The sequence below is a fragment of the Salvia splendens genome, chromosome 3 (assembly GCF_004379255.2).
Source record: "Salvia splendens isolate huo1 chromosome 3, SspV2, whole genome shotgun sequence".
Taxonomy (NCBI): domain Eukaryota; kingdom Viridiplantae; phylum Streptophyta; class Magnoliopsida; order Lamiales; family Lamiaceae; genus Salvia; species Salvia splendens.
This window is the reverse complement of record NC_056034.1, coordinates 23,030,977-23,044,775: the sequence shown is the minus strand read 5'-3', so window position 1 is coordinate 23,044,775 and position 13,799 is coordinate 23,030,977. Positions and strand designations below refer to the sequence as shown.

The 13,799-nt window shown below is 38.5% G+C and overlaps 1 long non-coding RNA gene across 1 annotated transcript; it reads left to right on the top strand.

Moving 5' to 3' along the window:
* The first annotated feature begins 8,446 nt into the window (after positions 1-8,446).
* Positions 8,447-13,238, top strand: LOC121795501. The gene is made up of 2 exons (XR_006049481.1): positions 8,447-10,113; positions 10,194-13,238. It is a non-coding gene; the product is annotated as an uncharacterized LOC121795501 (long non-coding RNA).
* Positions 13,239-13,799: the final 561 nt, after the last annotated feature.

The following is a 13,799-nucleotide window of genomic DNA, read 5'->3' as shown; positions in this document are numbered from 1 at the left end:
TTTCATAGAAATAAAAAAGAGTCCCCAAGTGGAGTGATATTGGTGGACCGACAAAATGACAAAAAGGAACAATTTTTTAAAGATGGGCGGACTAATATTTTTAGTAGCATACACACATTTCTACCAAGTGAGAATTGTCTGTTCCCTTATCACTGAACTAACTTCCCCTCAAATTCCACATTCTTTAACTATTAATTCTAAAATTCTGTACAAGCTCTAAAATATTCAATTTGTTCTTTGATCTAAACATACATTACTAATAACTGAAAGTCCGTTGTCTCTGATTTCACTTAATAATTATGGTAAAAAGAAAGGTGAACCCCAGTATCAGTATGTGTATGTCAGTGGGAGGGTGTTCATAAATCATAAACCAGAGCTTTCTCTGATCAGTAATAATTATTGTCTATTTGTTCATCTGGGTGCTAAATGAAATCCTAATTAAAGTTCAGGTCCACAAATTATACTCCTACATACTAATTAGGGCAGAAATTGCGTTTTTATTAGCCCACCATATAATAATGGAAGACTAATTTCAAATTTCTGACTCAAATTCCCATTGTATGCATGCGCTAAGAATATGAATTCAAGATATGGATGAGGAAGGGAAACCGAGATATATAATAGCTAAGAATGTGAAACAAAATTATATTACTACGCCTACACCTGTCTCTTAAAAATAGATACTATTTTCATTTTGGTTGTCCCTTAAAAATAGAAACTTTCTAAATTTTTTATTTTAGGAAGTTGACACATAATACATTAACACTACTTTCATTTCTTTTTCTATTCCTCTCTCTTACTTTATCCATTTTTCTATTCTTCTCTCTTAATTTACCAATTACGCATTAAAACCCGTGCCATTACAAATATTTATATTTTTCAAATACGAAGGTAATGCAAAATACTCCCCTCCGTCTGCGAATAGAAGTCCCATTTTTTCATTTTAGTCTGTCCGCGAATAGGAGTCCTGGTTCACTTTTACCATAAATGGTAATAGAGTCACTCATTTCACTAACTCATTTCACTCACATTTTACTTAAAACTAATATATACAAGCGAGACTCATATTCCACTAACTTTTTTCCACCTGCTTTCTTAACATTCTTTAAAACCCGTGCCGCCAAGTAATGAAACTCCTATTGGCGGACGGAGGAAGTAAATACTACTATATGTTTTTATTTAAATGCGACGGGCCTTATCTAAAAGAGTGAACTACGCAAATGGTCCATGAACTATGCGTTTTGCACGCAAATGGTACCTAAACTTTAAAAATATCGTGGGTAGTCCATGAACTATGGTGTAATCACATTTTTTATACTTTTTCACTATTCATCACAATTTTGCACAAAAAATGCCTTCAATGCATGAAGGGCATTTTTGAACTTTCATATCTAGGTATTGGATTTGATTTTTTCTTTATCTTTCTCTCTAGTATGAAATATGATATTTTCTTCTAGTTTAAGTACCTAAAATGATATTATTCACTTTACTTTTTCAATCACTTTATGTCATATAGATGTCTCTCTTTCTCTAAATTTTAGGACCTAAGAAATTAAAATAAAAAAATACACTATGAAGTTCTTAAATGTATGGAATAAAATTTAAAATTATAAATTTAATTATCAAAATAAATTTTAGCTAAATTTAATTTGATTATGATTAATTTTGTTAATATTAAATACTATAATTAATTAAAAATTAAGATTAGTTTTAATTAAAAATTAATTTTTAATATTAAAAAAATAATCAAATCACAATCAAAATTAAATTTTGTGACAAATTATTTTTATAATTAAATTTATAATTTTGATTTTTATAATTAATATATTTAAGAATTTCATAGTACTATTTTTTATTTTTTTTATTTTTTACTTCCTAAAAATTTTAGAGAAAGAGAGAAAAAAGATATGATAAAGTGATTGAAAAAGTAAACTGAATAATATCATTTTAGGTAGTCAAACTATAAGAAAATATTATATTTAGCACTATAGATAAATATAAAGAAAATATCAAATCCAATACCTATATATGAAAGTCCAAAATTACCCTTCATTCCTTGGGGGCATTTTTGGTGCAAAATTGTGATGAGTAGTGAAAAAGTATAAAAAAATGTGATTACACCTTAGTTCATGAACTACCCATGATATTTTTAAAGTTTAGGTACCATTTGCGTAGTTCACTCTATCTAAAAATGACAGCCACCATCATTGCTTAAGAGCATCCACATCCGTGCTCTTGCCAACGAGCACGGATGTGGGCCCGGACCCACTTTTACTCCCTGCTCTTAGGCAAGAGCACAACACCCACATCCGTGCTCTTCCGCAAGGACAAGCTCAAGGGTTCCACCATTCTATTATTCAATTTAAATAAAAACATTTCCACAATATTAAAATTCATTAAAAATAACCGAAATAATATTACAAATTACAAAAATAAATAAAAATTACATAATTAGAATCCTAAAAATAAAAATTACAGAATTATTCAACACGGGTGGACAATGTGTTGATAATACGTCTGTACACTTCTGCAACGTCGAAAGACTTTGCCGACCGGCTGCGTCCGTACTTGTTTGAAGTATTCAACACGGACGGACAATGTGTTGACAATACGCATAAACAAGCGTTTTGACATGCGAAAACAGCGCCGAAAGTAATCTTCCGGAAACCGCGGCTGGTCAGAAAAATAGTCGGCAACGAGCCTTTCGTTGGCTCCCTCCCGGTCACGATGGATGTAGCGGCGCGTTGATCTAGTTGGTTGAGGAGGAGGGGCAGGGGTATTCGCTGCGACATAGACTTCATAGGCGGCACGATGTTGTTCATAGTATTCTTGTTCTTCACGCTCCGTTTCCGCAATGAGATGGATGAAATCCATTTGAGGGTTTGAGTGAGAGATGAAGGTGTAGATAAGTTGTATGAAAAACTACGAATGAGAGATGAATGAGAGATGATTTGATGTGAAAAATGGATGAAGAATGTGTGTATTTATAGATGATTTTGGGGATAAAAAAATAAAAATAAAATAAAAAAATACTGAAAAATTATCAAAAAAACTACCATTATTTTGGGATTGTGAATATATATATATATATTGGAATTATTTTCGATTTAAAAAAAAATGAATTTCCAACGGAAATGACGTTGGCTAATCAGAACGTGCCACGTCAGCTGCTCGCTGGCACGGACGTGCTCGATGCATCGAGCAGCGCCGCACCAGCGGCAAGAGCGCAGCGGCAGACAGAGGTGTCGTGCCATTGGCACAGGCGGACGGACAACATTGTGCTCTCCGCTGTGGATGCTTTAAGTCAACTGTCAACCTATAGAATTAACTACCTAACTGCTGCAGGAATTTAAGCCGCTTGTAAGGTTGAGGCCATCCACAACGCTGTCTCTATATCGTCTCTTAAACCGTCTCTTAACTACTATTTGAGCACTATTTGAGGGTCCCACTGTCCTTTTTTCCTCCATCTCTTAACTAAGAGACGGAACCTGCAACGCTCCGTCTCTTAACCGTCTCTATACCGTCTCTTAATTACTATTCATTCAATTTAATTTATAATTTTTTTTAAAACCCAATTCAATTTAAACAAACACACTTTATTAAAATTAAAACAATATTACAACTTAACATTAAAAAAAACGAAGACATAATTAAAATTCTAAAAAAATAAAAATGACATAATTTAATCTTCTCCGCCAAAGTTTTCCCAAATGTGCTCAATTAGATCCTCTTGGAGTTGGGTGTGGGCGCTAGAGTCGCGTGTCCTTGCCCGAATAGCCAACCGTTCTTGTATAGGTATCTCCCCAAATCGGGTTATCGCAGAAGTAGTCGCGTACTAACCGTGCGGCGGCTTCCTCCCGGTTCCGATTGATGTACTTCCGGGAGCGTCGTGGGGGTGGTGCGGCTTCCTCCGCCTCTCGTCGTCGATCTTCTTCGAGTGATTGTTCCATTAATTGGCGCATTTGCTCAAAAGGATCCATTTGTTTGAGTTGATTGAAGATGGAAATTGGAGTGATAGAGAGGATTTGAGAGGAATAGATGTGTGTTTGTGTTTGAAATGAGTATGGAATAGAATTATTTATAGAGTAAAAAAATTAAAAATTTAAAAAATGAAAATAAATATTTAACGGTAATATTACCGTTTGAATAAAAAAAAAATTTTTTTTATTAAAAATTGATTTTTTTTTAAAAAAATGAATTATTGCGTCATCAGTGACGACGCCCACTCGCGGGCCAGCGAGTGGGCGTCACGCACGCATGGGGACGTGCCACGTGTCCCTGGCGCGTGGCGAGACAGCTCGTCTCGTGTCTCTCCGAGACGAGCTACGCGACGAGACGGTCGCGAACTGGAGACGAGATGGGCGCTGCAATGCGTCTCGCGGGGGTCTCGTCTCTCCGAGACGAGACGCGAGCCCGGCGCGAGACGCGTTGTGGATGGTCTGAGTGACACTTCTTCCTGCTCTTATTTCTTTCTAATTCAATTAATGGTCAACAATTTGTTCCAGAAATGAGAAATCTCCATAATCCACTCCTCAGTCATGTAATTTTTTATATTTACCCCCACAAACATTTACAGGTGTTAACAACACAAATTTTAATAAAATGTTTAGCATTGTATAACTATCCCTCCTTCGGATATCTACCTTCTTTAGTGGTATGGAATTTTATGAGGAATTGTTAAATAAAGTAAATGGAGAGAAAAAGTAGTTGAATAGTAGTATATTTTAGTGAGAAGAGAATAAAGAGTGTTCTATTTTCAAATAAAGAATGTAAACATTTTGAGAGACAAACTAAAAATGAAAAGTGGATATCTTGAGTAGAGAGTAATATCTACTCCCTCCGTCCATTAGAAATGAAACATTTGCATTTGGCACGAAATTTTATGTAGTGAATAATGTAAGAAAGATAAAAAATACTAAAGATGATACTATTTTCATTTTTAATGAAACAACGCAAAAAAAAAATTAATGAGACAGAGGGGTACTTTAAATATGTGGTGGGTGTGTCGATTCGTGTAACTACAAAAACTAAAAGTGAAAATGGTCAGTTTGTGTATAGACTGATAGCAAATGTCCTAGAAGAATAACATATTTCGTTTCATTGCAGCAAAAAAAGGCGATTCCGCCGCCCACACTCTGGCCCGACATCATGTGAGGGGGTTCAATCAGGGTAAGCAGTAGCCCGTTAAGGGGGAGGCCTTAACCCACTGGCTGCCAGAAGCCCATCTCCCAAGGCCTAACACTTGTGCATGAGAGATGGAAGCAACTACATGACAGCAGTGACTCTCTCTCTCTCTCTCCCTCCCATCTCCCAAGGCCTAACACTTGTGCCTGAGAGATGGAAGCAACTACATGACAGCAGTGACTCTCTCTCTCTCTCTCTCTCTCTCTCTCTCTCTCTCTCTCTCTCTCTCTCTCTCTCTCTCTCTCTCTCTCTCTCTCTCTCTCTCTCTCTCTCTCTCTCTCTCTCTCTCTCTCTCTCTCTCTCTCTCTCTCTCTCTCTCTCTCTCTCTCTCTCTCTCTCTCCCCCTCCCTCCCTCCATCCCTCCCTCCCTCCCTCCCTATATGTTTCTAATTGTTGTCTTTTTCTGAGTTATCTATGTAAGTAGTTGCACTGCAAGAAAATTTTATCTAGGATTCTCCAGAAACATGTCTTTTTTCATTAATCTGGGAATCCTATGTTTTTCTGTTCACATGAATCTTGACTTCAATTATTTCTATGCCTTTGGAATGACGGTTGTTTGCTTTCTTATTACTTGCTTGAGCCTAAATAATGGCTTTTGTGGATGGTAATGTGATCACAAAGATTCTAGTTTAAGGAATCGTGTGATACATCTCAGCATGCTTGAAAGTGATGAATTGTTAGTTAAGAGTCAAATTGAAGCAAAATGAAAGTATCACATGATTCTTAAGAGCAGTGCTATGATACATCACTATTTTGGTGTTTGTTTTTACTTTTTTTATGAGTCACTATTTTTGGCGTGAAATGTAACCGCATGGTTTCTTTTTTGGTCTCATTGGATAGGGGTTGTTTTACTAAAATTTACTTTGTCGTTGCAAATGAAATTTGCTTTAAAATGTCAATTTTGTTGTGTTTCAATTTATATGAAACGCCATACGTTTTTCTTCTACGACATTTGCTATCAGTCTATACACAAAATGACCATTTTCAGTTTTAGTTTTTGTAGTTACACGAATCGACACACCCACCACATATTTAAAGTACCCCTCTGTCTCATTAAATTTTTTGAATCCCTGGCCCACCACAAAAGCATGATGAGTTAGGTGTAGCTCATAATTTTTTGAATCCCTAACCTCCTCTGTTAAGGGTTCGTTCAATTTAATAGATTATACTATCTCATAATTGAATATATATTATGTTTAATTTATGAGATTGAATCTCACAACTAAATTCTATTTGAATAATTATGTATAATAATGAGTCATAGCTACCACTCCAACTAAAATAACCTTACAACTTAATTTTAGATGGATAATCATATGATAATAAATCATATCAAGAAAAATGGATAGAGTATGACAGATGTGGGAAAAAAGTAAGAGAGAGAAGGAGAAAAGGTGGACAAAGTGTAAGAGAGTTTTTATTTATGTAATGAGACTATTTTTTTGGACAACAAAAAATGATAAAATGAGACTATTTTTCATGAACGGATGAAGTAAGATTGAATCTCATGACACAATCTTAGATGAATAGCCACAAGATAATCATAGTCATCCCCATCAACTAAAATAGTCTTGGCTTCTAATTAAGAGAAATCAAAGAAATACTCCTTTCGTCTCTAATAATTTGTCACCATTTGACCCGGCACGAGTTTTAATGTCACGACCCGATTCTTGTTAAGGAAAGCGAAAATGGGTAATTCGCAACTAATAAGGGGGATTATAGAAACAGGAAAAAGAAAGGGGTGGAATTCAAGGAACTTGTCGAAAGGCCAATCGATTAATACCATGAACTAGGAGCCAAGTATTTAATTACAAGATCTCAAAATAGAATAATTCATCATATCAACCAAATCAGAGTTCGAAGGTGAGACTTTGAAATTCTCACTTAACAAAAGTACAGCAGAATAGGTCCTTACTAAACGACTTCGTGTATGAAGACATGAATCGTCGAGAAATCCACTTGATTATTTAATAACATCGACTCCGATCAATACTCCTTCATCTTGACGTTCAACCTGCCCATTTATAAATACATGCAGGGCTGAGTACAGGAGTACTCAGTGGACACATGCCGAAAATCAAAGCATACATTATATAGTTGTCATCCATCAACAGTATCACACGGGGTTTTTCATAAAATGCCCGAGCATACTAAATTCTTTTGTGATCTTAAAAGTCAGACTGCAGTCTAAGTTCTTGGTGTATCCTACCATGTCTGAGAATCTAGTGTGCCGTGAATGTGGCCACCTTCAACGAACACCCTCTCCGGCCAACCTCTCTAGGATGGCTCACGGCTCTTGTGCACGTTATTCCGAATAGGATTTGCGGTCCTATTGGGAACCGAATCCGTTACTAAACTTTTGGTATCGCCAAACTCTCGGCATATAGCCCTATCAGACAGGCCTCGAAAACAAAAACTTTATGGCATGACAACAACTTTAAAATAATCACATCTCCATTTTGAGAAAAAAAATATTTCATAACTTCAAAAGTATTTGCTTTATATCCACACTATAGTGCTGGATATTAAAAGAAAGCCCACCTGATATGCTTATCTCCAATTAACAACTCTTATCTGGCCTCACTTGCCCTTGAATAATTTATCATTTGAAAATAAATAGCGTAGCACGCTAATTAGTACTTGAACTATTTTTTCTGAGAAAAAAATGCATGCATCCTATAGGATAGCACCTACATCTTAGTCTCGGCTTTTATAGGATTTTTCTTAATCCTACCTCGGGCTTTCCTGCTTTGCAGAGTTTAATTATTCTCTTTACTAATTCCAAAAAATTCTATTTTCTCTAGCACTATTATTTGTGCTCTTATTTAATAAAATATGGATTCTTGGAGAATAATCCCTTCTAATTCTTTTCTTCAAATTTTCTTAAGGCCGCTCATGGCGACGCCGGTCGACCCTTCGCATCTTAACTTTAATATTTCCCATCCTCGGGTTCTTAGGAATTTATTCGGAATTTTCTTAATTGAGCTTCAACTCGAGCCTTAAATTAATTCCGACCGATAATTTAAAATCTTCGATCCGTACAAGTACTTAAACTTGCCCGAATTGCCCAACTAATTAAATGGCCCAACTGCCAATTTTAATTAGGAATCTCTACCTAAAAGTCCAATTATTAATTAGTGCAGCCCATTCTCTTTAAATCATTCTCGGCCCAGCTTTTTAAAATAGTTGGCCCAATCACCCAATTCAAAAGGCCCAAGCAAAAACAAAAAGAAATGAGCCCAGCAATATACTTACTCCCATCGGTCGTCCCCTCACATTCCTTCTTCATCTCCCTCTTTCCCAAATTCCAATTTGAGAATACAAGAAGGCAACGTCTTCTTCTTCACGCCCCGCTACCCCCCGTTTTTCTTGAATTTCCAGCGAGTTCTCGCCCTGGGTGGCTCCGATTTTCCCAAACCGGACTCCTCTATCCCAAATTTTTCTCTTGCCCTAGCTCTGCAAAATCTACTCCAAACCGACGCCACCGGCACAGTGGTCGCCATCCTCCGCCGCCTACTCCGGCGGCGCTTCCCTTCCTGGGAAATCGCGAAGGAGCTCTTCGCTCCCCATCGTGAGTTTTCCCCCAATTTGATCTCTTCTTCGTCTCCTCAAATTGAGGCTCCACGGTCTTTGTCGATTCTCAAATTCCAGCATCGCTGCCTTTCTCCTTCGCGACGGGAGGTCCTTGACGGCGTACTGTCTCTCGCCCTTGCTCCCAGCTGTTCGTCTGCCGGATGCGGCAAGAGCAGCTCGCTCTTCGGCCTCCGTTGCCTCGCGCCAGCAGCTGCTGCCCCGCGGTGAGTCCCAGGATCTCCGCCGTTCCTCGTCCGCCGCCGGCAGCTCTGCCTATCTAAAGTTAAGCCCTCTTCCCCTACCCTTTTATTTCTTCGTTTAGTGATCAGCTCTTATGGATATTCTTGCGAATCGTTGTGGTTATTGGTGTTTTTGATTTAGCAAGCCCCTATCACTATGTGATACTTGATTGATGAGCATTATTTGATCCTAGTTTTATCCAATGATCCTATGTTCTTGAGAGATTGGCATATCACATATCTTGGGTAAAACTCTCGACTTGCTAAGCCCTTGGACTATTCTGTAGATGTTCTGCAAAGGGAGGGTTGTTGTATTGTTACCTTGCTTTGGTGGCCTTTCTTGGTTGTGGATTGATCTCTCGCCGCCCTCGCTCCTCTTCCTTGGCAAAATTCCAAGAAGAGACGTTATGGCAAAATGTATCCGCCATTTGGACCCTGAAAAAACAAGATTCCAGCCATGGTATAGACGCGAGAAGCTCTCGCGTGTTTTAATTAAACACGCTTGAAGCTCTCGCGTGGTTTAAAAGTATAGACGCATCACCGTAATGCGTGTTTAAAGTAAAACACGCATATTCCTCTCGCGTGTTGTTAGATAACTTTCAACCCTTATTTTCGTTTTTATTGGTATAATTTAGGTGGGTATAATAGTTAGGGTTCATGTGGTAGAAAGTATTTTGTTGAACAACAGTTGGAGATCTGTCAATTACCAGACTCCTGCCTCGATATGAACAACAGTTGGAGATCTGTGACGTACATGGTTTGTTGGGCTATTGTCGAAGCACATGAGCCTGAGCGCGTGGTTAGACAATTTGGCGGCACGCCCTTCATCCCGGAATTGCGTGATTGGGGTTTCAATGAAACTCACTTCAAAACCAATCGTTGTGGAAAGGCTAAGACGAACTGGGCTGTGCAGAACAAGGCCTACATCCAACATTGGGAGAGAAGGTCGGAGTTCGTTACTAATGATTACATGGAGCCTCTCGCAGACCACGTGCAGGTGATGAGAACTCGACAATACATGGAGTGGTGTTTTAAAATTACCATAACATATATCACGTAGCCGGGTAGGCTTCCAGAATTAGGGATGAACACTGTTGCATCATCATCTACACTCCAAGTAAGTATTGTATTTGTATAGTTGTTGTTTCATTTTAAAAGTATGTATGTTATTAAATATGCACGTTTTATTTGTTACAGGCGGAGACATTGGCACGTGTATTTCATATGTCGCGCGGTTTTGACCCAACAGACGCCGTAGGATTGTTGCATGAGATTAACAGTCTTGCTCTTAACTGCATCACCGAGTGCGGTGAGAGTGAACGCACGGTCATACCTTCCACACAGCGCACTGATGTGGATATGTCCCGGGGGTTTATCCGAAGAGCTCGCGGTATTGGTCAGAGAGGTATCCGAACAGGCGGGCATGGTTATTCACGGCATTTCAGAATGTCCCAAGACATGCCAGGGTCATCACAAGTAGCAAATGAAGAAAATTTTAATTCAGATGACAACATAGATTTGGATGCACTCATCGACAATTTTGTTGGTTTCCTACTTGGTCAGACGCGCCACAGTCTAGTTGGGTGACTCCATTAGATAGAGTTGGGCTACCATGGAATCCTACTACACAGGATTCATTCTTTTCGGATGTCCATATCGTGCACTCTCCGACAAATGATGATGATGATGATGATGATGCTGATGATGACGATGATGATGATGATGATGCTGATGTTGCTCTTAGGAGTAGTGCCTACATAGAGCGCCCCACGAGGAGAGAGCATATTGGCCCTCCTAGGAGTAGTGTTCAACTTGATCGGCCTAGTAGCAGTTCACATACATCCCGTCCCGATAAGGAACGCTCCAGACCAAGTTTGTCTCAGACAATTTTGGGTATGTTCCCACGTAGAAGGTCTAGCCGTGACAACAGAGGAAAAGGCCCGAGTAAATATACACTTCGTCATTTAAGTAGAATATTATCATTAGATGGGTCCCTACAAACTGCATGCCATCTTCTTGAATGACTATCCATAACCTCATACATCCGACCTGTTCCCACATGCCATAATGTGATAGCAGTTTTCAACTGCAATTTGCTATCAAATTTTGTTCCCACGTCTATATGTCTCGGATTATCCTCATCCCAATACCACATATCTTCTTCAACCAATCCATGGTCTTCTGAAAAGTAACCTCGGCTGCCTTCACATGGTAATGATCGAAAAAATGGTAACCCTTCAGGCACATAGTTGGGAACAGGTTGCTCCCCACGAACATATGGTGGTACATAATTCTCAACCATCATATCAAGTGTCTCATCGTCTGTAGAATCTTCACATGATTCTGCACTATAATCAAGATCACTTGGTTGAGAACCATCACAATCAGAGCCATCTGCACCATCAACATTATCTGCACCATCACAATTATCAGAACCATCTGAACCATCACAATTATCAGAACCATCTGAACCATCATAACCATCACATGTCACATTTGGTACATCTAGTGGTTCCTCAACCCCCCTCCCAGATGTGTTGAATTCAAAGCTATGATATTCATCATCCCTCCTAGATGTCCCGACATCAAAACTAGGATAACCATCTCTCCTAGACATTCCAACATCATGATGAGTGATAGGTGGTTCAAATTGCAACGCAGTGGTAACAAGAGTATATTCAATAAAAAGTTCAATTTGACTTGGATTTTCAACAAACATATACTCCAACAAATTAGCATCCATTGGTGTAGCTATATAATTCACCACTCCACTAAAAACCACAGGATGCCTCCATGTTAAATCAATCGTATGTGCATCCAACTCAATTCCAATTTTTTCACATATCATTGAAACACGTAGATAATAAGATATCTTTTCATCCAATATAATAAATGATTTTGCACGAGGGGGATCATAAGCAACACCCAAACCTGGGAGCTGAATAATTTTCCCATCCCAATATAAACTCACAAACACCATTAAACCTGCAAAATAAGTACGACATAACATCATATACTATAAATTCAACATACTTAAATAAATATTGAACAAAATTAAAACCGAAAATTCAATACCAAGTTCAATGCCATAAACCCTAAATCTATACCTAACTAACATATAGCAATGATAATTGAAATTAATAGTAAAAAATTACCTAACACCACTTCAAATAGGAATTAGAGCATCAAAATATCGGATTCACTTCGATTTTCGCCGGCTAGAGACGTTAGCCGTCGCTGAGTGCGAGAGAATGAGCGAGCCGGAAGTGAATTCGCGAGTGGAAAGTGAGGTCTCTGCCGTCTGGGCTCGAATTTGTGTCCAACGTAACACGCGAGAGCGTGTCGCGTGTTTAACGTAACACGCGAGAGCCTATCGCGTGTTTAACGTAACACTCGATTTCCCGATGCGTGTTATGTATACATGCGATAGCTTGATGCGTGTTTAATTAAAACACGCGAGAGCTTCTCGCGTCTATACTATGGCTGGAATCTTTTTTTTTTCAGGGTCCAAATGGCGGATACAATTTGCCATGACGTCCATTCGTGGAATTTGCCCCCTCTTCCTTCCCCCTTGTTGCACTCCTTGCGATTGTGAATCCTTGAGTGTCAAAAATTTGGGAAGGAGGGAGTGGTGAGGGGGCTGTTTATATACCTCTCATTTTTCGCATCTTGTGCCTGAACGTTGGGGGAATGTGCTTCCATATTGAGGCTACATGCTTGGCCTCCTTTTGAGTTTGGTGATTGTGCTCTTTATACCAATTTGGTGAAACTTGGGAAGGTGGCATAAGGGCTGATCTCAGGCCCTACACTGCAGCCCCTGGGCTGCCCTATCTCGCCTACTAATCTCTTTTCTTATTCGAGCTTGTGTCTCACTTTCCTCTCTTATGTGTCAAAATTTTGATACCTCTTTTGGTGTAAATCTTGTAGGTGGCATGGCTGTCCCTTGGAGCCTTGTGGAGGTTGGAATCGAAGGAGAGAGAAGGGATGAAATCTTTGCTCACATCACTCTCCATGCTTACTTCCCAAAGTAGCGACCTTCACCTTCTTGGTTCTTGCTCTTCTTTTCTTTTTTTTCTTTTTTTTTCTCTTAAGAGTAGGAATGTAATTTGGAAAGTAGAGTACAAAGGGAAGAGTTGTCTCTTTGGCTCATGTAAGCATTTGTACTACTTGTATAGTTTGAATTGTATATTATTACACACATGTATCCTTCTTTTCTCTAATATAGTATTTCATTTACTTTTATTCTTGAAAATTTTTCTTTTGCACTTAATTTCTCCCAACCAAGCTTAATTTATTCCAAGGCCGGAAATCATAATGAAAATCATACGCCTTCTAAACGAGTGTTAATTAAGTTAATAAATCCGGCTTATCCAAAATAAAAGAAATGAAATTCCGGGGCGTCACATTTAAGATTGTAACAGAAAGTGGGTTGAAAAAGTTAGTGGCATGTGAGTCCTACTTTTATATACTCCTTCTGTCCCATTTAAGATGTCCACCTTTCCTTTATAGTTTGTCACACTCAAAATGTACACTTTCTATATTTAGAAATAAATTTCTCTCTCCTCTCTCCTCATTAAAGTGTGAGTGATGTAGTATTAGTTTTATAATAAAATGTGAGTGAGAATGAGTTAGTGTAATATGAGGTCCAATACGTACGTATAAGTGAAAGACGACAAATTTTAAGGGACGTACGAAAATAGAAATAAGTGACGAATTTTCAGGGATGGAGGGGCTAAGGGGTATTTAAGTACTCCATCCGTCTCCCATTAATTATCCACTTTTGTCATTTTCGTTCGTCTCCCA